The 26,407-nt window shown below is 38.3% G+C and overlaps 1 protein-coding gene across 2 annotated transcripts in view; it reads right to left on the bottom strand.

Annotated features, from left to right (window-relative positions):
* The window catches only part of COMMD10 (COMM domain containing 10), a 114,702-nt gene that overhangs the window by 58,116 nt on the left and 30,179 nt on the right, over positions 1-26,407 (bottom strand). The window lies entirely within an intron of this gene.

The raw sequence follows: 26,407 nt of genomic DNA, 5'->3' as shown, positions 1-26,407 counted from the left end.
ACCAATGCCAGCCGGCTACAAGACGGGCACACCACTGGCCAAGGCCGAGCCCATCAGCAATGGTGGTAGTGCCTCTGGGATAACAGAGATAAGAAGGTAAAAAAACCTGCGCAACAACAGCCAGAAGAGAGGAGTGAGAAGATGTAAGAGGAATAACTGCAGACACTCAGGTCAGTGAAGGAGGGGGAGGAGGTGCTCCAGGCGCCGGAGCAGAGATCTCCCTGCAGCCCCTGGAGAAGACCATGCTGAGGCAGGCTGTCCCCCTGCAGCCCATGGAGGTCCACAGTGGAGCAGATATCCACCTGCAGCCTGTGGAGGACCCCATGCTGGAGCAGGTGGAAGTACCTGAAGGAGGCTGTGACCCCGTGGGAAGCCCATGCTGGAGCAGGCTCCTGGCAGGACCTGTGGCCCCATGGAGAGAAGAGCCCATGCCAGAGCAGGTTTGCTGGCAGGACTTGTGACCCTGTGGGGGACCCACACTGGAGCAGTCTGTTCCTGAAGGGCTGCACCCCGTGGGAGGGACCCACACTGGAGCAGTTGGTGAAGAACTGCAGCCCGTGGGAAAGACTCATGTTGGAGAAGTTCACGGCCCTTGTCTCCCGTGCAAGGGCCCCCAGGCTGGAGCAGAGTGTGAGGAGTCCTCCCCCTGAGGAGGAAGGAGCAGCAGAGACACCGTGTGAGGAACTGACCACAACCCCCATTCCCCGTCCCCCTGTGCCGCTGCGGGGGAGGAGGGAGAGAAATGGGGAGTGAAGTTGGGCCTGGGAAGCAGGGAGGGGTGGTAGGAGGTGTTTTAAGATTTGATTTTATTTCTCATTGCTATACTCTGTTTTGCTTGGTAATAAATTAGATGAATTTTTTTCTAAGTTGAGTCTGTTTTGCCCATGACGGTAACTGGTGAGTGATCTCTCCCTGTCCTGATCTCGACCCAGGAGCCTTTCGTTATATTTTCTCTCCCCTGCCCAGCTAAGGAGGGCAGTGATAGAGCAGCTTTGGGGGGCACCTGGCCTCCAGGCAGGGTCAACCCACCACAGTAGAAGAAACCAGAGCATGGATGCTTGTTGGATTATGAAGGCTACATGCACTACGTATCCTTACTTCAATGCAAACATTCGCATTTCTTAAGCTTTTGTTTATTTTCACTTTTTAAAAAATGCTAATTTGAGTGATTTATTATTTATTATTCAGTTAAGGGAGTTGGGAGCTATTTTTTCAATACTGTCTTGACAGATTACAATCAATGTGTTTCTTTTAAAAGGCTACATTATCTCAGTGGAACAGATTTTCACATGTAGATCATTTGCACTTTAAAATATGATAACTTCAAATTGTAAATTAAAATAAAATAATAGAAAGTTGTATCAACCCGTGCTGGATTTGCACAAAATAACATATGAGTAGCTGTCCAGCTGTTTCAGTAAGTATTTTATCCAACTTCCAGACATCACAATGTTCAAATCATCAAACATTTATTAACATACTTTATAAACACATTCTAATAACTTCCTTCTTTCTTGATGCAAATCAGAGATAATATGCAAACAGAATCTCTGATCTGAAAGCTTCAATTTTTTAAGAGCTGGAATAAATACTGATCTGAATTTTACTATTTTTTTACACACCATTCTCTTCATACTAGAAAAGATTCGCTATTTTCCAACAAAGAATTACTCCTCTTGAGTAATCCAGTACCAGCAATATGGATGTCAGCATTCAAAGGAAATTCTGCAAACAGATATGCAAGTTCTTATATTTCTATCCGGTAACCATGCTGAAGGCTGTCCTTTTGGACAACAAGGAGAGGCACTTGGGTCTCAGTCAGAAAGGGCTCACTCCTCAGAAGAAATGAAACCCAAGATTCTCACGTGAGAAACCTGGGAGAAAAAGGCAAATTGAAAAAATCATGTTAAAAATACTGCAGCCTGCAGCACTTACTGCAAGTGTCGCATTGGTCTCAGACAACACCTCTGCTCACACTGAGTTGTACACTGCAAGGATGGCAAGGTAAATTTGCTGCATGCACACATCTCAAATTAAGGCACAATGTCCCAGGATTCTCTGATATAATGATGTTTTTTGGAAATGTCTCCAAACCCAAATGGAAGTAATAGGCCACAGATGCAGATGGTACCTTAGTCCTCAATGCTCAACTATTCTTCAGGGGGTTGTTTGTTTGTTTGTTTTTAAAAATACTTCCATGCTCCAATATTCCAGCAAATTGTGGAAGAAAACTTTTGTAAAAACATGAAGTACTTCAAGGTCAGCATAACAAATTCATAAGAGAGACTAAGCCTATCATAGCCAAATATGAAGACAAACTTTTTGCCTACATTTTTAAGCTTTGCTTCATGATTATTTTATACTGTGAGTTTATATGAAAGCAAGTCTTAGTACTCACAGTAAAATTTGGCAACTGTGAGGAACTACTTGTATACTTGTTCCCCTTACCTTACAATCCTTTCCTCTTACAGGCTGTTAATTAAAGCCAAGACACTTCTAAAACATGCACAATGGATACATCTGAAGTTTATGATGAAGGAAAGTGGTAGAGTGTTTATAATGTCTTATGACCTAAAGAGTTGGTGTTCAACAATGAATGGGTTTCTACAACTTGGCCTTGGTGCTACCAGATCTGCAGACTACCACTGCAATGTTAATAAGGTATCAGCTTATACTTTTTCTTTAAATCTCTAGTGGTAATTAAAACAACCCCTGATTTAGAGTTTAATTAAGAAACAAGATAATGGGATAATAAAAGTCCTATTTAAAAAGCTTAAAATTTTCAGTCTGATATCTCAAGTCAATTAGCAGACTGTACTGCACATCTTTTAAAGGAGCACTGCCAACCCTTATTACTGGTTCCCCACATACTTGTTTAAATACACTCCTTTCCTAGTGCAGAAGTGGAAGCAACTGATTCTTTTTTTAACCTGAATCAAGGAAATAAAAATAATCCAGAAGTTTGGTGATGCGTTTAGTTCTAGTTTGTTTTGGGGTTGGTTTTTTTTTTTCTTAGGAAACATGACCAAATATTTGGCAGATCTAAATAAGTTATTGGACAAAGTCACACAGTCATGTCATCCAGTATTTTAACATGAGAACCCTCATGGGTCATCTTCTATTCCAAAAGCTTGCTCCCTTGTGCTCTCCACTGCCATTGTCCACTCCCAGCACTGGGGTGCTGCATGAGTACACCAAATTATTGCCGGGTCTGTCAGCATACATGGTATAGACATACTTATAAAGCTTTATGGAATTTGCTCCAAACAAGGAGTCGGCATCAGTAATGCCTTTACCATGGTAATAGTAACGATTTTTTGCACCTACTCAACATTTTCTTCAAAATCACAACAAAAATTTTCCTGTTTTTCTTGTTGCAGCAGAAGAATACAATCAGCCTCTGTAGTTTCATTAGTTCTAATGCAGAGGTTGAATTTATGTCTACTTAACTAATTACATTAACCAATTGCTCACTGACGTGATCTCTGTGGATCCTGATAGGAAATCATGCAGGAAGAATCCTAAAATACAGCAGAGGGGAATTCCCACTGGTTTCCTCTTAGATTAATTCAATGCAGAACTGGGGAAATCAATTACTTATCAAACTGTGGCTCAGCTTGCTACCCAAAGCCCAATTTCAGCATTTTCAATTCAAATATTTCAGTATTTTCAATTTTGTGGTTTCAATATTTCAGATTTGTGTTGGAAAAATACGTTGAAAAGGCCAGACATTCAGGGCAAGATTTATGAAGCCAGAACAAGGGAGGAAATGACAGACAAAAAAAAAGTCAAATTCTCAAAGTTAACATTATTTTATAAAAAGGCCATAATTGAACCTGACAACCTAGACATCACTTAAGAAATCATCACCTAAATGAATAAGCAGGTTAAAATAACAAAAACACAAATAAAGAAATAGTGGGGCAATATTTCACAATTATTTTCTGTAGGAGTCAGATCTTTGTCCTGTTTTGCATGAAGGACAGAAACAATCACAATTGTAGAGCTCTCATTTTCAAGTGCAAGATTATTTAAGTGTGTTCTAACCCACAGCAGTGCGTTCTAGAGTATTTTCAGGCAATATTATCGAAGTAATCCGTATGGTCCCCATTTTACACTGAAGGCAGCTGGCTGGAGGTTCCATTAATATGTAAATTAAGAACGCAGGTCTTTGTTTGTTTGCAATGACTGAAGGACCAATGAAAAAGTATAAGCACAAGGCTCCAGAACTTATTCTCCTTACAGGACAAGAGAAAAAAAAAGTCATTACATATTTATACTCTGCTTTTAAAAATTATCTATCCTCAATGCAATGTAAAAATAGTATAAACAATAGTCGGTTATCTTTTTTTCACCCCCTTATGTGCTGTCCACAGTTTGTTGTGTCACACCGCATGCCTATTAAAGTGGCAAGTTTTTTTTTGCAAAGGCATCATCTCAATGATAGCTGAATTTCCAGTGAAATCTGAACTCACAAGCAAAATAACAAGTTCTCTGCAAAACCCAAGCTCAGTTACCACCACCAACACCACAGTCTTTAGCCATAAACTGTGGTCTATGCCCACTCACAACAGAAAAGCCACACTTTTCAAACCTGTATCTGTACTAAAGATTCACAGCCACACACTGTGGAAATCAAGTTTTAGTCTTACTGACTTGTAGGCTCCTTCCAAGGCCACTGAAGTGTTTTCCATGGATACAATGGTTTGCACACACAGTACACTTTCTCCTTCCCTGTCCACTCTTCACCTCCTTTTCTTGAACTTTTTTGCCTGATCTGCTGCTTGTAGAAAAAAAAATGAAGCTAGTGTAATACAAACATTGAGTCTATTTGCTTTTTAACTAATAAGCTACCATGTGCCAAACCACTATTATAAATGAATGGGGGTGGGGATGGGGGGTGGTGTGTCCAATGTTTTTTGTTATTATTGTTGTTGGAGAGAAGGCAGGGAGAAAGGAGAAAATGTGTTTGCTTTTTTTTTTGTATTTACAACTCTTTAAAACCAGAAAACACAGGGGAAATCACAAACTCCATAACCACAAGAAAACAATTTATACTGCAAGTCATTTTGGTATGTGAGGAGGAGTATAAGACTACTGCTCCCATATCCTTAAAGCATCAAAGATGCAGGTAGGTCAGCCAGTTATTAAAGGACTTTTGAGACAGTAATGTTCTGTGCAAAATAGCACACAGATTATTTTAAGTGTCACTACAGTTTAACTATTGCCACTAGAGAAAGCCAGTTTGTTCCTCTAGTGTTGTTTTGCTGAAAAAAACCCCACCTAAATTTTATTTCTAATATAACCTACTATGATAAGCAGAGCTTAACCTTTTGCAGTCCCTCTCTAACTCATACTTCAGTCATCTGAAAAGATGCAATTTTCTTGACTGGGGTCTTTCTGCACTTTTTCTTCTTCTTTAGACCCATTTGGAGCTGTGAAGATGTCTCTTCCCCCATGTAATCCTTTTATTTTAATGGTAGTTATCTATTTTTAGACTTAAATGTTTCAGTCAATATGAGGCATCGGGATAGAAAACAATTGTTGTGATCTGTTCCTCTGTGTTGCTTAATGAAGTAAAAAGGAAAGTTGTAGCAGTTTGGAGTGTTACTGGCTGTGAAGTGTCATTAAGTAAGAGATGGCAAGTTTTATCACGCACCTCTGACTACTAAATTCACAAAACAAACAGAAGGTTTACCATGGGAGGTAGAGAGAGATCAGGCAATATCCTCAAGTCACTCTTCCAGTAAAACAGCGTGTGGTTACTAAAATTGCTATGGGAACATGGGAGTTCATCAGAAACATACAGTTCTAGGTGAAAATGTTCCTTACCCTTTTACATTACCACTACTACAAAAAAAACCCACAAGGTGCATGAAGTCTGGTGCTGGTATACCAGGAAAAACTAAAACATTAAATTTGAAACAGTGTCATGCTAAAATCTTTTATGTAGTCTTTGTTATTAAGCTGTAGCATTTGATTAAGGAAAGAAAGTCACCACATGTGTCCTCCAGTAATGCACTTCACTTGATTTTAACGGATTCTTTAATTGCATCTGAAAAGAAGAGGCCACAGTGAAGGGGTAAACAAGAAACAACTGTTTTCTTCTGAGCCAGAGCTGCATGCAATTATTCTGCTCAATGGACTACTCATATGATTTTGGAGGGAACTAAAGTTATATTTGGGTATCTCCATTGTGCACAAAAATTCTGCTCTGACTTCCCTCCATGTTTTATGGTTGCTTGATAATGAAAGTGTACTAAAAAAACCCAGTCCTTTGGCCAAAAAAACCTGCTAAATTCAGTAGAATTTAACTAACTGTGTGCCACATTATTCATAGCTCCTCTTAAACACATATCCCATTTCCAAATATTCACAGTTTGTGACACAAGGGCCTACTCCCTCTAAACACCAATTAAAAAGTATCTTTCAGGACTAAGAAAAACAGTATTCCTCAAAAGATAGCTATTACACCAACTCCACAAATATATTTGGATTTTATACCACACTGTCCTGGTTTCAGCTGAGAAGGTTTATTTTCTTCATAGTAGCTAGTGTGGAGATATGTTTTGGATTTGTGCTGGAGACAGCATTGATAATATAGAGATGTTTTTGTTCTATGGACTTATTCTTGAGCAGTGTTTACACGGGGCCAAGGCCTTTTCTGCTTCTTGCACTGCCTGCCAGTGGGATGGCTGGGGGTGCACAAGGAGTTGGGAGGAGACACAGACAGGACAGGTGACCCAAACTGACCAAAGGGATATTCCATACTATATGACGTCATGCTCAGTTTATAAGGAGCTTGGGGGAAGGGGGGGGGGCGGGGAGGCAGCATTCGGAGTGATGGTGTTTGTCTTCCCAAGTAACCGTTACGTGTGCTGGAGCCCTGCTTTCCTGGAGATGGCTGAACACCTGCCTGCCCATGGGAAGTGGGGAATGAATTCCTTGCTTTGCTTTGCTTGTGCGCATGGCTTTTGCTTTACCTATTAAACTGTCTTTATCTTAACCCAGGAGTTTTCTCACTTTAACTTTTCCAATTCCCGCCCCCATCCCGATGAGGCAGGGAGTGAACGAGCAACTGCATGGTGCTCACCTGCCGGCTGGGGTAAAACCACAACACACACTCATAGTAACTGTCGCACTGAGGAAGCCTTACTTCTCTGATATGTGCAAAATGGCCAAAATGTGGTCTGGAAATGCATATAAATGTCAATTATTAAAACCAATGTTCCAAACACAGAATTCAGGTTATCCTAGGTTATTTGAGTCACAGAATCTGGCTTCTCAAAATATAAATGAAGTCTTCTAAACTAAATGTAACACCAAGAAGAAAAAAAAAAAATATCCATGTAGCATATTTCTTTCTGCTTCCTGCCATTTACCCCATTAGGACGGTCCTTTAAGTAACACAGGAGAATAGCAGAGGGTATCTGAACTTTTTATGACTTTTCCAAGGTCATGGGTATCATGGATGTGACTTAATAAATCAGACCAGCTGGGCTGATGGAGCACAAGGAATGAAATAATCCCTTGCTCACAAAAAAAAAAAAAAAAAATCAAGAAAAAATAAATAACATGCACAAGCTTTTTGCTTTCAACAAGCAAGTTATCTATCAGATGATGAGGTTAAAAAAATTACCCGCAGAAGTACAGAAAACTGATCACATTGGTAACTGAATGTATCTGGAATACAGTAAGTATCAAATCTGGCCACAGGGCCTTGGCAAACATGAAAATGACCAAACCAAAAATATAAGATTAACAATAATGCAAAAATATTCCCTTTACATAGGGAATCCTTCTCCATAAGAAATATTTTCTATAGCCTGAATATGCTGATGAGAGTGTATAAAATAAATTATTCAAATAATAATGAATATGTTTTGGGATCCAAAGACCTGAAAGATCAGATCATGTATTTGGTTAAATCTAGTCTAAAAATTACGCCCAGTTGTTCATTTCTGTCAGAAGGCACCAGAACCCCTATGTCACAGAAGCTCTAAAACATGTCCTGCATGTTTGCCACACTGATGCAGGCAGCAATGGCTAGTGTGAAAGCAGCTCTTAGAGCAAGGCGACACACCCCAGACACTTGAGGACCAGCCCAGCTCCATCCTCTATCCACCTCTTCCCTCACTTCTCCAGCTTCTCTTCTTCTATAAAGCCTTACTTTATAAAATATAGCCATAGTGAGATGCAAATCTGAAGTTTCATTTACACTGTTTTAAATTATGCCATAAACATCAAAACCCACTCATCCATTCACCCACCAGTCTGCTGTGTGTGCCATATTTGTACTGCCAAAAGTAAAACATAAAGGAGTAAACAGCAGTAATACAGTCCAGACCTGCACAATGGTTACAGCACAAAATCAAAGACAATAAAAGAATACGTGGATTTCTCACTTTGAGGTATTGGCTGTGTCTCAGACATACTTATTTATTACTTCAGAGTATCTGGTAGCGTAAGAATAGTTCAGATTGCGTCAACTGTTACAACACACATTACAAATATCCTTGCTCCCCTCTGTTCACAAAGAACCAGAATTAACACATCCTCCTTCCCAGTAGACAGTGCTTGGGTTCTATTCCTGAACTTACTCTCAATGTGTGGCATGACCTTTTGCTAATATTTTACCTCTGTGTGCATTAGTCTGTTTCAGATTAAAGAATTCAAACATTTCTTTGTTGATGTAAAGCTTTTAACAATTTACAAATAGAGATAATATTGAAAATGAGAATTCCAATAGACTTTATTCAAAAAATAGATTATTTTAAAAATGTAATTCCACTCCTAATTCACAATTCCTGCTACTGTTTCAGTTGTTACACCTAAAAGGTCTGTCTTGTCTTTGAGAGCATTGACAGAAAAAAACGCCAACAACCAGTTCCCTTCTTCACTGCAAAGACTGTGTTTCATTTTGATGAAAAAGGGTTAATTTTGAGTTTCCAAAACTTTTCAGAAGTCTAATTTAAGAACTGAATTAATAAAATAGACAAGGCCTCAAGGGGAAGGGTGCACATATTAGAAGCAAATGGTAGAACATTTCAGTGCATGATTTTTTCCCTTTAAACAAAGCGTAAGTTTTACATGAAATAAGTGAGGATGGCAACAGTGTTACTATTCATGCTATGTTCTGTAACAAGCACAACATACTTTTAGCACTGCAGGTTAGGATGCAGTTTCATGTGAAATTTGAGCAGTACCTTCCACTGGCAGAATACCACTGTTCAAAAAAGAAAAAGTGTATGAGCAAAGGGCTGTTTCCAGGCTTACCCTGACAGTAATTAATATGTTACATTTTATAATATGCTTTCTATAAACTTTTTCAATTTATTAAATATAGCAATATAACATTTTACAACCACCATCCTGTTCCCTACACCTCATGAAAACTAAATGTGAATTCAGTCTAATAATTGGCTTGGGCATTTTGGTTTTACAAACCTTCATCTTCTAATAGGCTTACAAAACAACCACCTGCACACAAGACAGCACTGCCACCCACTCCTCCGCTTTCCCTAGCAAGCTGTCCAGCTTCTCCACCCTTGTTCACCATCCTCACGCTAGTCTTTGCGGTGGACTGAAGGAAGGTAAGTGCTTTGACTGTCCCTTGAAGGGAAACCACATCAACACCACCCCTTACGTCTGACTGGCCCGTGGAGGTGTTGCGAACATACAGGTGCAGTCTCAGGTGCCACAAAAGAGCCCATCTCAAAGCACCGGGGACTATACATCCTATTGATGGCTCAGCACACCGACCGGCTGCCTGCGGACCCGCTGGCAAAGCAGCGTTGAGCCAGCAATGGACCACAGGTTTATGGTCGTCCCTGTGTCACACATCAACTTGGGTGTTGTTACTAGGTACAGAGCTTGACACACTGAAGTAGAGGCAACAGGTAATTTTAGCAGACAGTGTGTTAAAATAAAGAATATATTGCTGTTTGTTATTTGTGAATAGGAGGGGCAAAGCTACACAGGATCCAAATCTCCCACAGTGCTTCCATAGCTTTTTCTGCAGAGCATTAGCTCTAGATTAAAATTAGTATCTAAAGAAAGAACTGCAGAATTACAAGGCGTATCACTTAACAGGTTAAAACACTGATATGAAGAAATATGAAAGTGCTAGACTAAAATCAAGAATTGCCTTTAGCTATAGTCTGAGAAACATTTTCCAATTGTGGCAAAAATCTGTTATTTTTAAGTACAGCAAAAATGGATCCTGCTGCAAGGAATTCACAAATGCATACCTTATTCAGACACAAAGCAACAAGTTAAAAAAACCACACCACTAATTTCAGAACTTCTTAGGGAAATTACTCCTAAAAGTTACCTATCACAATAATGTACTTTCTCAATGCAGAACTCTGCAGATTTTAGAAAGAAATCTGCAGCAAATTAAGGTCAGCATTTAAAAAGTAGGAGCTTTTCAGAGATGTACTGTTAATTAATTTTAACATATAATCTTTATGTCCCACTCACCAAATCCTACACTGTAAAATGTGGTGTCAGATTACAGATTCATAGTGGAAATAAAAAATAAAAATTCCTTGAAATGCTACTGTGCTTATTGGTCCAAACAAGGTTAAAACACTAGTATTACTCTTTAAATAAACTAAGTCAATAATCAAAAAGAGTGACAAGAGATCAGAATCCAGGTCCCAAACTGTCTGTTTCCTGCACTACAAGTTGTTCCCACAGTAACTGCAACCACAAATATATGCTCAAATGCTATTTTAATATAATACTAAATATGGAATACCACAAAATTTGCACTCCAGGCACAAAGCTACTATTGCCTCTGGTCCTTTACCCTGCTTTTTTTTTTTTACGTCATTTCAGTGCTTTCATTCTCGTCAAAAAGCTCTTTATTGTGCATGTTTCACATAATTAATATAATGACAGGTTATACTAACTACGGCAATACTGGTTAATGCTTGACATAGGTCCTAAGTCTGCCAGGTTATGAGCAACTTGTTATTTTCCATTATCTAGTAGAGACTGAGTGATTTTAATGAGAATCAATTTCACTAAAGAACTCATCTGCAATGCTATAGCACTTTTGTACATCTCCCACTAAGTAGCATTCCTAAGGAAAATTCACTTGGACAGCTTAACATAATACCCGGAATGGAAAATGTGACTAACTAGAATTGTGTGGGTTTTAGAAAGAGCCAAAACAAATCAGGAACCTTTCACAAAAGCTGAGTGCAATTCTGTCTAGGAAAGAGACTGATTTGTGGAATTAATGTCTGTTGCTTTCCTCCTCTAAAAGGGTGGTCCCACCTTTGACTCTCTCTGGAACCTGGGCACTCTTGCTTACTTTTCTTGTTTAAAGAAAACAGAGCAGATTAAATACTAAATTAGTCATGACTCTATTCAGCTGCTTTTTCAGGACTCTGCAGAAGAGTCTAGCTTCACCTCCATAACTGAAATCTCTCCGTAACTGCAGAATAATTTAGCTTGAAATAGGCCTCAGAAGGTCATCTGGCCCAACTATCCCCACTCCCCCCGATCAAAGCACAGGTAACCCTGAAACTCTCAAGTATTTTGCTTTAGAGAGAATTTTCAACACATAGCTTCCCCAGAAATGTCCACTTCTGACCTCTTACTCAAGGACAGTACTTTCACAGCATGAAAATTTAAATCTCTTTTAAACTTTCCAGCTACGGAACTACATGAACTGTTCCTTCCAAATTAAATTTAGCCATTCTCAGTGATGTTCTCAATTTTCTCCCCTCTAACTTGAAAATCTTATTTAAAATATTAATTGAATACACTGATATCCTTTCAATAATAATCACCATCATCTTAGACAAGAATCTCTGAGTTTCAGTTGTGGTTGCCTTAATCGCTGTATTCCTTTTTATCTTGTCTTCATAACGTTCTCATTTTTTATTTTTTGTATCACTGCAGATGTTACCTATTTCTATGATTTCCTTAGCTAGCTACACATCAATTACTAGCTGAGAAAACAAAGTGGTAGCCTAATTCCTGCAGCTCAAAGAGGGTTTTGCTCCTCTGCCATTCATTTCCGGCCTTGGTCAATTCCATTGATTCCATGTCACTCTTGATCCTTTAACCAAAACTATTTTGGCAATTTTATCTTATCTGTTACTAATGTGCACAGTATCTACTCTAAATGTGTTCCATGTTGACATTTCCAACATTTCCATTCTTCTTCCCCTCCTATTTTCTCTTTCATAATGCATGTCGGTTACAATCAGGTAACTTTCTTACCATTGCTATTTTATACCTGTACCTTTTAGTTATATGTACTTTACTTGCAAATCAAATTCTTCTTATTGTATTCTTTGGCTTATGTTTGGACACAAGAGAAAAACATTTTAAAACAGCTACAGTAACATGAGATAAGCTCACCATCTGTAACACTTTATATGCAAACTTAATACATAAAGCTCTAAGAGACTGTGAATTGCTTGGGGTAAAAATTATTTTAAGGCTGAGGATATGAATGACACTACTAATAACAGAAAAAGAATCTAATCAAATAGCATTTCAGACAAACATATACAAACACGATTAAAAAAAATAACCAGAATGCTTACCAATTTACTGCTTTTTAAATTTGTAGGAATTCTTGAAATATTTGTCTCTCCATCTCGCTGATTTCATTAAACAAGAAATGCAAATGCACCAACCTTAATAAATTCCATGCAAGTCATTTCTCTTTCCTGCCTCTGAAAACATTGTTTTATGAGCTTACCAAAACTTTTCCTGACCTCTGTATTCGTAGCAATACTAAAGCCACAAGCATACATATAGAAGAGTCTCACTTTTATCTACACCTGTAAAGCAAAATGCTAGTCTTAAATTGTCTGCTTAAATTGAAGAGACAACCGCCATTTTGGAAAGCATGAGTCCAGCAACCATGAAAAAGAAGAGTAACAGTTAAGAATAGGGCATAGTTTAGAGTTGGATTTTCTTTGCTACATCACACCTTTTTTCATGCCAACAACCCACAACCACCTGTAAATCACAGTCTATTCCCTCCTCTGTCAGTGCAATTTTTTCGCAGGCCCCACTGGAAACTTACGCACTCATGATTTCTAGAAATTCCAGGACATTGGTGTTTCATTTTCTAATTCACTTCAAGGATCTAATTTGCTGTGTAGCTTTACAAACATAGCAGCACAACTGAGAAAGTGGTGAACTTCATTCACCAGCTTTTCTTCCACCGACTTCAGAAGAAAACACACTTGGGGTTTTGATGGATTTAAAGGGAGAATCAATACACTTCTCGACAGCCGCAGGAGGAAAGGGGTTGGTTTTGTTTGGTTTTGCTTTTATTTCCAAGGCTCATCTCTGCAGTTACAGTTTGTTCTACTGTTTTTGTGTTTCCCTTGAAGGACACTTGACAACTGTTGACATATATATCTGTTCACGTGCAAAAAACATCCACTTAAGTTAAGCAATGTTAAGGTTTAGAGTCTGTATCAGAAACCTCAGGACAAAAACATCTCCGATATTCTAACAAGAGCAATCAAGGAAATTCAATCCCATGCTGTAATGCCTGTTCCAGAGGGAACTTTCTCCTCCCTCCTGGTCAGGGATTTCCTGCCCCTTTCCCCCTTTCCAGACTGATTTCCAGGCTCCATGCAGCTCACAGAGTAACAGAATTGTAAGCAAATCAGATTTTACTACTCAGACATTTGTAGTCCCTCATTATACATATATATATATATATATATAAATTTTACAAGTTTAAATAGGAATTTTTATTACAAGCAAAAAAAATATTAGAAAAATCCTTTTGGTCACGTCACTCATTTTTCTGCTAGTATGTGAGTGTATTCTATCTTATACTCTCTGGAAATGTTTTTTTTTACATTTTCTGTAGAGCATTCATCTACCTGGGAGGAGGTCAGTCACCTTCTTCTATGTTATTTTATACGCCACCTTCAGAAACTGGAGAGTAGACAGCTGAATAACTGTACTAGATTCAAGATCAGAAGGAAGCCCAGCCAAGCTCTCTCCTTCTCCAAAGTGCATTATTTCAGCACCTGGACTGTGTGCTCTCCACAGTGTCCAAGTGTTGTCTGCTTGGTGTTTAGTGACAGCAAAGCCTGACCTTAAATCAGAATGCTCATAATCAATTAGTGTTTGGGCAAAAATCCAGGACTTCTATGAGAATCAATCAGCAAAAATGAAATGGTAATTTTTTACACAGTTTAAGTCAATTAAACTTGAAAGGAATTTTGTGGGACAAACTAAAAGACACTTTTCTAGCCCAAAGGCTTTCTTCTCAACATGCTCCAAATGCTTTTATGCTCAGTAAAGTATTCTTTAAGCAAAAAAACCACAAAAACCTGCTAAGAGTATTTTAATGGAAGTGTAATAATTAGATGCAAATGATAAGGAAACAGTGACTCCACGTAACTAGATTTTTTTTAAAACTTTACTTCCACAAAGCAAAAGAATAATTTAATTTTCTCAAGTTCTGAGGTAATATGAAGATATTAACTTACATTGTACATGTACAAAGGCAGAAGATTAATTTTGCACCTGTTCCAGACCTGTTGGTAGAATAGCACATTAGTGGATATTGTTTCGAGTGGCAACAATAACCTGCAGTCTGCCTAAAATTCACACTCTCCCTACCCCTGCAACTTTTGGTGAAAGAATTAAACACATACAAATTCCACATTACTCTGAAAATGGGAAGTGCTTATTTTTATATAAAGACACATACTAAAATAAGTTGCTTTTTGCAGTTTTATAGGCTGATTCATGTTTGGTCTGCAATTCTTATTTCCTTCTTTAGTTTAAAGAAAAAAAACCTAATGCTGAAAGCACTTTACTGAAGTGCTTCAGAAAACACTGGGAAAAACAGAATACTGATTTTTTTCCATTGTCTGAAGCCACATTGCTATAAAAAACCAGCAGTCTCTCAAGTTTGTAAGTCTTGAGCATCATAAAAATAGTCACATTTACGAAAACATTCATGTTACCTCAGCAAATTCAAAGCTGCATTATGTTGGATTGGAATGTTTTGAAAACAAACTATTTTATTGCAAAGAAGGGAAGAAAGAGTTTAGAATGAGTATCCACAACCATACATCTCACTGTGGTGCTTAAGTTACAGCGCTGCACCTCCTGCTCAGTGCTAACAAATATGTTTCATCAGTCTATCCATAAAGAACAGTTGCACTAAATGCCTTTGTTGGGTTTGGTTGGGGTTGGGTTTGGTGTTTTTTTTTGTTATATCCTTCCTCAGCCTTACTATTTCCACACATCTTTGAAGGATCTGCTGTCAGTCTGTGGCTCACCCTTGGATTGCATTCCCTCAGTTAAAGATGCGTCAAGGTCTTCTCTTCAAAAAGCAGTAAACACAAGTGTACTCTGTCCTAGACAGGCATTGCAGGCCTCAATCTTAAAGTCAAGGATGGCTCCAAGTTGTTTGTGATTCCTTCAAGGCCAGAGGAGTGCACAATTGCAGTTTAAAATGATAATACGAATTTTAAAGAAACCCCACTAAAAAAATAAATTCAAATTATGCTACACTTGAATTTTCAAGTGCTTTTCAGAATGACTTTTCAGACACCAGGTTGAGGACAAAGCATTGCATCATGCGGCATAACGCGCCTCACAGTGCATCGCTTCCCTGCATGTTAATCATCCTCAGCCTTACCCAAAAAAACTTCTACAGGTTCAACTCAATTTCAGCTAGCTCTCTATGAACACTTCCTTGCTTTTCTGTTGCTGTTAATTGCCCTTACTGTCTCCACCTCCCCATATTTGTTTCAGACACTTCTGCTCTGTGTCATATCGTCCTCAGACATCACTGTGCCAGCTTACCTGAGTCTGCCTGGCTATAGTACCCTTGGCAAATACACGCACTCTAACAGAGAAGCTCCTTGCTGCTACAGCAAAGCAGTTCTCCTTAAAAGTTTAGCATTAAATGTTTCCTTCTGTATACTGTCTCAAATAGACCTGAATTTGGAATGAAATCAAATAGTACCAGTTTCAGTATTAAAAACTGGCTATTCTCATCCATATTATCTGCAAACAATTTTGGTCCTCATCAGAAAGACTTTCATTTTTACTCAATGTGATACAAATTTAGAAAGAGGAAACTAAAATGGTCACTCAAGAACTTGTTAAATGTTAGTCACCAAAAGTACAGATAGGAATACACTGCCATCCAGGAACTCTGAAACTGTCTGAATACTGCCTAAACACCCTTCTTGCATTTACATCATTCCATGCTATCCCTTTAGGAGCAGGAGATACCCTAAAGCACAGGCCTGAAGAATAAAGGAAACCAATCTATTGAAGAATTATAATGATATATTATTTAATCAATTATTCTTCAAAAATAAAAGAAATAGAAGCAACAATGAAAGAAAAAAAGATACCAGTTACATGAAGGAAGCATTTGAAAACATTTAGTAGAACTTCTTAGACACAGCACCAACCCCAGCAATTCTGTCCCACTTTGATGGCAACTCTCCTGTTTGAGGAATTATTTCAAATTGGAAGGATCTGATTTCAAATTTTGGGATCTGTAGCATTTCTTTGATAGGAGCACAATGTGCTTGTTCCTATGAAGATGGGATGACAGAAGGGAAGAAGGAATCAGAATGTGAAGAGGTAAAATGATCTCGAAATAACAAGAAAAAACAGCTGAAGAATTCTGCTGTCACAAGGACTTTCCTGAATCTACAAGATACCTTTCTTCCTGCCTGTCAATTGCATCTTCAAATGAACCTTCTCCTCCTGAGTACTCTAAGACCTTCTAATAAAGCACACTTCCTTTCCAGTAATGACTTCAGGTGTTTGCAGGAAGTATTTGTAATGTTTATACACTTGTTCTTGAACAAAGGTACGCATTTGTTTTCAAATGTGTATGGTTAGATTGTGAAATGCCTTTACTGAGGATTCAGAATAGGAGAAGAGGAAAGACAACATGAACTTAAACTCCTCTGTGCAGTTAATCCTATACTATTTTCCATGCTGCAAAACCCTCCAGGACTACTGGGTATGACAGCACTCCTAAACCACCAGTGGGCAGCCCCCTAAGGTATGGTGTCAGTGCTTCCCCAGAAAGCTTAAGCCTGTGATTCTCCTATGCCAACACTTGATAATACTTCTCCATCTCATGAAGGAGACAAGCACACCCTTTAGTGTTGAAGTACCTAATGAAAGAAATATACATCGACCAGACCTGCCTGCAAATCTGGCCCTTGGCAACTTGTTTTGCTGTTAAATTCCCAATCTCGTAACATGACTTATTTTCAAGCATAGGCATCTCTGAGCTCCTTGTTTCTGTTGATGTTGGAAAAGAGGACAGAGAAATAATCTAGCATTTTCAGTCTTCTTTAAAACTCTGCTCCCTGTCTCTATGCACCAGAAGTAATCCAAAAAGCCTCAAGTCAGGTATTACTGAAAAACTCAGTGCCTAATCCTGATGCTGTTGAGGAAGGAAAGCATTTACAAACACCACTTACAAAGCAATTCTTGTAATATTTTGATTACATGCACAGCAGAATGTCATGCCTTTACACTGAGACAGCTATAAACTCACCAAGAAAGCATCACAGTGCCATTTTCTCTTCCATTTGACCCACTGGTGTGGTTCTATCTCATGGGCTGGCTGCACAACTTAGTTACTCTGACTACATCTATGCAACTTCAAAAATGTTTCTCAAGTGGTCAGAAAGAAGCAGCTTTTCCTTATGCATAAATTTCAAGCTAGACAAGCATTTTCATTAGCTTTGGCTCTACTTTTGGTTTTGTATTACCCTTTCATTACCGCAAGGCTTCAAAGTATATTCTTAGTAACAGGATCTGTCTTGATCTTTGTCTTAATACAAAGTTATTCTCCTTTCCCACTTGAAATCTCTATTATTGCCTTGCCAGTCAGTGCACAGTCCTAGAAATATGCATTATTATTTCATTAGTAGTAATTTTATACAATCATACTGAACAAGTATGATGGCTGTAGGCCACGCTGTGGGTTGTGGTTTTCCTGTGGAAGAGGTCATATTTCATGTATTGTAACCTGTGAAAAAGGTCACTTGTCATAGCAGCTTTTAAAGTTTGCTAAATGTTCATACAAAGGCAAGTGGCACAAATTTAGATGTCGCACAGTTCCAGATACCAGACTCTGGTCATTTGTAAACAACAGGAAACAAGATGAGTGAAAATTACTACCCTTGTATATAATTGAGGTGATGACCTACCCTCTTCCACCTGAATCATGACTGAACAAGGTGTCACAGCACTGCTACAGACACCTGTTCAATGTCAAATGCACAGTGTTGATACTGTTTGACAGCAGGTACTGTATATTTATTGCCTTAAGCAGGACAGATGTTAGCAACACAGGAGATGATCACTTTATCCTCCCTCAAGAACATACATGCTACTTCTCCAGGAAGCCAGATTTGGCAATTTCACTGGTTTGCACATTGACAAAAAAAATCAGGAAAAGTAACAGGAAAGTAAGCCCAGCAATTCTGCAAAGTGGATAGAAAATACAGAACAGTTCAATTGGTTTTAAATTCAAAAACATGTTATTAACCCACAAAGCAGCTTGGTTAGAAACTCATAAGCACTGAGAGGATTACTTTTCCTTGACAGTACCATTTTGGACAGAAATTCATAAAATAATGCATTTAAAGAACTGACAAAGGAAAAGCAGAGCACAGGGGAGAATCACAATGGTGAACACAAACATAAATTGAATGCAACTGAAGAAGTGCAGGGTCCTTCAGTACTACTCTGAGCAGAGCTGGTGAGATACTTGTCACCTAATTAGTTTGTAATAGTCTAAGTAATACAGAGCTGCTGGCAAGGTACGAACCAAAAGGGTAACTGGATATGGTTCTCCTCACCATGATGTCTTCTAAAAGAACATGAGAAAAAAGCAAGGTGCAACCTGCACGATACATGAACTGGTCTGGCAGCTCTCTTCTGATACAAGTGTTGACATGGTTAGGAAGAAAAGGTATGCATGTGTGTTGTTCAACAAGACATGTGACAGGTTGTGTGTAGAGACAACGGAGAGGGGGAAAACATGACCGGATACAGGATGCACAGCCCCGAAGTGGTCCCATAGTAAGCTGTGGGACCTGACCCTGGTAAGATGCAAATGCTCTGACACAAATCAGCTTCTCTCCTTTGAGCTGCACAGTAAAAATACTGTAACAGAATTTGTAATTTCCTGACCCAAATTAGACAGTTTCACACATGGTGTCCTCACTTTTTAGTATTATGAAAGAGACACTGTGTTCAAATGCTTCAAACAGTTCATTTTTGGTTTCAGTGGCTAGCCCTACTCTTGAAAGGATTTCAGAGAAAGCCTGAAAGGAAAATACTGCCAAGCACTCATATATTGAAGCAGAATCTCACGACTGTTGAACTTCATACTGACAAGAGGACTCAAGGCACCATACAAAGCCCCTGTAAATTTACCATCCCTCTGCCCTGAGGCAGTCATCAGCATTTTTTCTGGTAGAAAGGTAAACTGCCTCACTATATAAATTTAAGGGACATGACCAAGTCTCCCACGTCCTGTACAGATACTTTGACTGGAAACCTCTACCCTCACTCAATCAGTATCTCTCCCTCTTCCAGTGCAGAAGATGCAGTTAGGATTGCTGCGAGCAAGATGCCGAAGGGAAAGCAAGCAGTTGTTCACAGGGCAGCCCCCTGGCTCTCTCCCTCCAAGGACCAAGACCTTGCTGTTACCTCTCTAACACGCCAGCACACAGTTCAGCAGCAGGAGATGGCTCACCCGAAGCTCCCCACTCCAGCAGTGCGCTGCTGACCCTCAAGCTGATGCTGATGTTCCTCCATGCAAACATACTAGCTACTCATATGCAGCTCTGTGTGCCCGTTCCAGAGCACATCCTCTGATAAGGGAGTTGAAAAGTTTGCTGGAGAAGACAAGACAAATTAGAAATGAGTTTTCTTTAAAAATCCAAGATTTGGCATGCGAGACAGTTAAGGAACAACAAAAGTTGACTTTGATAAATATTGCCAGATTTTAGAAGTTATTTAAATATTGTGAATTATCTATGAGATTTTTAATCCATTTGGTCCAACTTCCTTTTTGCACTTCAGAAACTTAAAAAGGCAAAATCATACTTGTTAAATGACATTTATTTTCAGCTCTTCTGTCTATTAAGACAGACATCTTCCAGCATCTAAGGGCAGTCAGACAGATTTTAAAAGCATGTAATTATACTCAGGCTTGCAATGAAATGCTTACAAATATGCAATGGAGTTTTGTTATTTTAAATATCAATATCAGCCTGTACTAGGCAAATATTATACACAACATTAGTGTTAGGACTGCTTTAGAAATGTCCATGTCTTAAGCAGATTTGATGTTGAAGCTGGCCTTATTTTGTCAGGACACACAGCATAACTGTATTTTCAAGGAAAAACAATTAACATTCAGCCTAAATAGGCAAAAGAAAAAACTTTACAAATAATAAAAGAACTGGAATAACTAGGTCTACTGCAAGTGAAGATCAAGCAGGTGATTTGATACTGCAGGGAGAAAAAAAAATAGAGACTGATTAAAATTACCTATTTGATGTGCATAAAGATGTAAAAGAGCAAAAGTTATTTAGTCAACATGACACTCAGCAGGAAAACAAATACATCAAATCTTATGGTACTTCTAAAAATGTTCATTTATATAATGTTTTTATTGAATTGCCTACAAAAACCTATCCTACAGCAATAATTAAGCAAAATGGATTGAAAATACTACATTTTACAAATTAGCAATTAGCTATAGTGGACTTCTCACCTACAAGATTTTTTTATGAAGATAACAAAGACTTATCACAGGAGAAGAGTGAGATCAGTGTCTGACTTGGGTTAAAATATGTCAGCCTGCAGCTAGACTTTCTGGAAGCTACACAGAAAATCAACATAAGAAACTCACAGGCTGAGTGACTACTCCATGCCTTCTTATACCTTCATCTCCCTTCCTCTTAGAATATCATTCATATAAATTAAACAGCAACATAATATTGCAGTTTCCAAACTAATCCACCCACTTAACTTTCAAATATGAAAAATACACAACTCAGGACAAAATAATCAAGTACATCTTAAAAAAGAAGTTTAAGAAGTTTGTGCAGGTATGCTTTTTGGGTGCACTAATAAAAGGCAAATGAAATATTGTGGAAAACAAAGAAATAAAACTGCCAGTGTTCCTCAGCAGCCCAAGTTTGAGTAAGTCAGTATCATTATTTACTCTATGAAGACAATGGAATAAGAACTTACACAAATTACTAAAGAACTGCTTAGGGTGGAAGAAAGAACCCATTCCATTGGCATTTGTATTAGATTGTGTTTCTGTTTCTTCACAGAATTTTGTTTCTTATGCTTACAACACAGGCATTCCATTTCCATCTATGCCCATTGCAGTCTGCTGAGCAGTGTTTCAATAAGCAGCACTATTTAACACAGGAATGGAAGGCAGAAAGTTTCCTCTATTTTCTGCCCATCCTGCCACAGGTGCAGAAGTAAAATACAGTGGTAAGAAATTTTAACTAACTACAGTAAGCCTGAAATAATTGTATGGATGTATGCATGAATTAAATTATGTGGAGAAGTAGCGCAGGTCCACCTGAAAGTCTAGGCAGGTGTGGACACCATACTCTCTCTCTTCTGCAAGTCTGCTATTTAATCACCTTTTCTGTTTTTTTACAAATAGGCTGTATAAAAGTTAAAGCTTTCTTTGAACACTCCATACTGTTCTTTCTGGATATCCCAAGTAAAGTCATTAACCCACCTCTTTTTGGAGTGTCTCCAAAAAATGCATTTCTATGGTGCAACTACAAGTTAGAAATATTTACAGGCAAGTTCACAACTGCCATTAAAACATTCTGTACATATTTAGATCTTACTTTTAACTCCCCCTCTTTTATATTTTGCTTCTCTTTGACTAAAGATCTCCTCAGAGAGTGTCTCCAACACAGTACGCACTACCAGAAGGCAAGGCATTAAGAAGAGTGCACCTCTTCCATTCCCACCCAAGAAGTGAACAGCAAAGCACAGACTGCTCCCAATCTACCGCTAACAGTAATGAGGAGCAAGACAATTTCTTCTGAAGTGTCAGCGTAGATGAAAAACAGGCAGTAATCATGACTGTAGAAGACAATCCTATCTCTTCCAAAAAGCTCTGAAGGTATCCCTTACATGGGAACCAGCTACAGGAAAATAAAACACTGTTGGCTCGTAAAAGATGTGACGTATTTTGAAGCACTAGTCTACTGAGAAAAAACACATGGAAATTCCTTTTTTAAAATTCCAAAATTCCACATCTCTCATAACTTTTCTCATTTAGAACTCCTCAAAGGAAAAATAAAGGATTAATAAATAACAAAACTTTCCACAAGCATCTCCAAGTTGCAACTGCTGAGCAGTAACAAGTTCTTCCATTTTACAGATGGAAGAACTGCGAAGCTGAAGATGGAAAACTGAGAAGCATTTCCAGTGGTACTCAGAAAACATACAGACACACGTTTATAGGTAGTTCTGCACAGCTTCCCCAACACCAAGGTTTTCATATATAAAAAGTTAATCTACTTTTATAAAGAACATATTCTACCTCTCCTCTGCTTGCTACTAATTGTCAAATAATGCAAGAAACAACCACTCCTACCCGATTAAATGCTGTAAAATGCTACTCACTTGATATATACAAAGGCCTTATGACCCTCTGAATTCTGTACCTTTCAACATTAGGGATGAATTTTGGTTTTACGTATCTATATATAGAAGTATTATCTGGTTTTAAATATCTACATTAGAAAGCTGCTGACTTGGAGACCATGCATTGTCTTCGTCTGCCCTCGTCTCCAATTCTCAAAGGCAGCAGTCAACTTTGTTGTACAGAAGGGCACATGAATGCAATTCTGTGACACAAAGACATGTGTCAGGAGTGTTTTAGTGGGAACAGAGCATGCGCAGAGGCTGTAGACAATTACAATGTTTGTAAATTCCTGTGTTATAGATTGTATTCATGACCTGTGTATATAGCTAGGTGAAACAAGAATACTGTAAAGAGACCCTTGTAAAGAGATCCTTACTATAAGCTGGATAATTAAATCATGTAAGATCACAAATGGATCCAGGTAATTAACTACACCCTGCAGTACAATTGTCAGAGGTAAGTGCATACTCCTGGAGTCACACCATCTGGTAAATGATTTCTAAGTAAAATGTCAAACTACTCACAGCTTACAGGACATGGGTTACTCTGCTGTCCATCTCTACACTGGTAAGAAAACAAAAGTCCTCTCAGCATCCTGAAAATTCTGGACTGCAGCTTCATTTTTTCCTCTAATTAAGTGGATTTAATCAGAGATAATAGATATGACAGATCAAAAGCAGTCTAAGGCAAGAATTGCTGTGCATTGCAAGACTGGAATTTCTGGCTCTCATTGTTGCTCAATGAAATTTCTGACAGCTTTCTGTAGCAATGTGACAGCCTGGAAGCAAATTACAAATTTCAGGCTCATTTTTCTGAGCTGTTCCACACACTCAAGATTATACACTCATTCTTACTACAGCTCCTACAAATATGAGGACTTTTCTCAATATTCTGAAACATCCTCTTAAGAAAGTTTCTGCTTTCTTATCAGTAGCAGTATTTATTAGATTGTAACAAAACTGGTTTCATGATGTACCTTGCCAAAAGCAGCAACCTTGCCTTTATGTAGAAGTTCAGAAAGACCTTGAACCAGGACTGTGCTACCTGAGGTTATCCAGGCCTCCAGTTACCTCCTCTAAATAGGAATGATAAAACCTTTTCTCTTAATCTCATCCTTTAAAATTTTTGCATTCATCCAAGACCTGTCCTACCTACTTTTTGCAATTACTGGAGACTTACAAACCTGCTTGATGAGAAGGCAAAACTCAGTTCAAGGGTGTACATGCAAACTTGTCTGTATTCTGAGAAGGAAAAGGGTGACATCCTCATCAGAAGAGAAAGTGGTGGAGAGGTAACTGATGAGACTGAGAAGCAATATACAATTGTTTAGTGTTTGCACCTCATCACAGTTCCTCCAGCGTCATGTCTTTTAATTGCCCTCTTTTTTCGAGGTCCCACAGATACAAATTACTCCTCCATTTTGGAAAAAAAAAAAAAAAAAAAAAATTGGCCCTAAATGTATCACCCCAAAAGCTGAGAACTGAGAAGGCAAATGAAGGGGGTACATCATGGTATAGATGCTCAACTCTGCCACCTCCTACCTCTCTGGAGTGGGAACGTACCACTAGCATCCACCAACTATCACTATTATGCCACTCCACAAATACAACTTCAGAGGGAAGCAAAGGGCTAACCTGAGAGGGAATGAGAAGCACCACCATATTTCCTTGAATATCCATCCAAATGCAGGTCCTGCCTGCATGCTGTACAGGCTGCACATAATCTACAGCCTAAACTGACTGATTGATCTAGCTCCACTAGAAGAAAAGCTTTGTTTCTCATCTACTCTGCTTTGCTGTTAAAGATGGGCAAAGTATACACAATGGGCAAACTTAGCAAGCAGAATGGCATACTTATTGAAGTAAACAGAGCAAAATGCCTAAGGTCTAGATTTGTTCACAGTCCAGAAGTATATAGACAATCTGTAAAAAGTACGAGGAAAAGAATAAGAAAATTATGTTCTGTTACTTTAACAAGTAAAATTTAAGATTTCCAGGCTTCTATCTACTCTGTAGAATGATGAATATGTATTACGATCTCAGTTTCAAATGCAATCAGACCCCATTTTGATTTTGAACAAATAGCTGCAGAAAAAAATAGTTTTAAATATTTCCATTGTTATATTCCCCATTTTAAGCATCTAGAAGTCAGGGGAAATTAATTAAACGGAAATAAAATTAAATTAGTATAGTAACATTTTAATATTATCTGTCTTGTGTCAAAAGTATTACATTAGCAGGTTTAACAAACCAGCACATTTATCAGTTTTTGTCTCACATTGACAGACAAAATCCTGTAACAAAATTCTTCAAATACATGTATAAAGATGGAACAATCTAAACAAAGCATTGAATTCTCACAAGGAATCTATATATAGCATTCACACTGAAAAAAAGTGCTCCCCCAAGAAGTCCTTAACAGTTAAGAATAAAATGGTAGATGAAATAAAGAGACGGAAATATCACAAAAAGAACAAAGCCTTCCATAGGACAAATTGTAAATAGATAACCGAACCTAATGAAATCTGTGGAATGGATTCACAGAAAAAAATTGGATAACTATTGAGAGACAACACTGGGCAAGAATAGTTTATTTATCTTAACAATATTCAAACATAACTGTTAACTACAGATCACGTGTAAAAATACACAATAATAAATACTTTCTATAGTAATGTACTTTACTGGATCTTCCTAGTGAAGAGGCATAGCAGAAACTCTTTAGTAACACACTCTTACTTCTCCCATTCCTCTGTGAAGATATTCAGCACCAGTGATGTGATGTTTCTGAAACCCTCAGACCTTTTCTACAGCCTTTACCACATTTTTTATTTTTTTTCACATGGCTCCTACAGTTATAGAAAACAATCACAGTTCTTTAGAAAGGTCTGGACTAGATGGCCTAAGGAATTACTACTATTTACAGTAGGAAAGAATGTACAAGCCTGTGCCTATGTGAATATTTATTAAATACATTATTGAAGGAAACATTTTAAATAAACACAGCAATTTTGGGGATCAGTCTTTGCAAATCAAAATCATAATTAGCAGCACTGATTATCAGGATTGTTAATGTGTGCTCCCTCTACTGGTTAATTTACTCTATAGCCATAAAAATAATAATAGTCTGTAAAAAATCCCCAGACTTTTGTGTTGCAACTCAACAACCTAAAAAATCTGAAACCAAATCATATTATTAAAGAAAACCCTTATACGCAGCAGGTATCTTACACATTAGTTCTAAATGTCACCTTAGCTCATTATAATGTCAGAATGGAAACAAAAGGATCTTGCAGTTCAAAAAGACGCTTCCCATCATACCAGCTTGTTCTGTGTGCCTAGTTCACAGAAATTCTACTTCCCTCAGATTTAAAAATGCAATTAAACATTTCAAATTCTGAATCATTGTAAGAGGCCACCGTTAATTGGATTTTTAATTGAAAGATTTTTTTTTTTTTCTCCCCGTACAAAACACCATTAGCAACTGAGCTGCAAAGCAGCCTGGATCACAGGACAACTTGGGCTGGAAGGCAGGGTTTGGTAGTCCACCTGATCCACCTCCCTGCTCACAGCGGGGCTAACTCCATGCTTCAGCCAGGATGCTCACAGACTTGTACTCCTGAGTATCAGGATGCTCAGGGACTTGTACTCCTGAGTATGTCCAAGGCTGGCAACACTGCAACCTCTCTGGGTAACTCATTCC

This window comes from Balearica regulorum, chromosome Z, assembly GCF_011004875.1.
Source record: "Balearica regulorum gibbericeps isolate bBalReg1 chromosome Z, bBalReg1.pri, whole genome shotgun sequence".
In the NCBI taxonomy this organism is placed as follows: domain Eukaryota; kingdom Metazoa; phylum Chordata; class Aves; order Gruiformes; family Gruidae; genus Balearica; species Balearica regulorum.
Note: the sequence above shows the minus strand (reverse complement) of the source record. Positions and strands in the feature narration are given on the sequence as shown.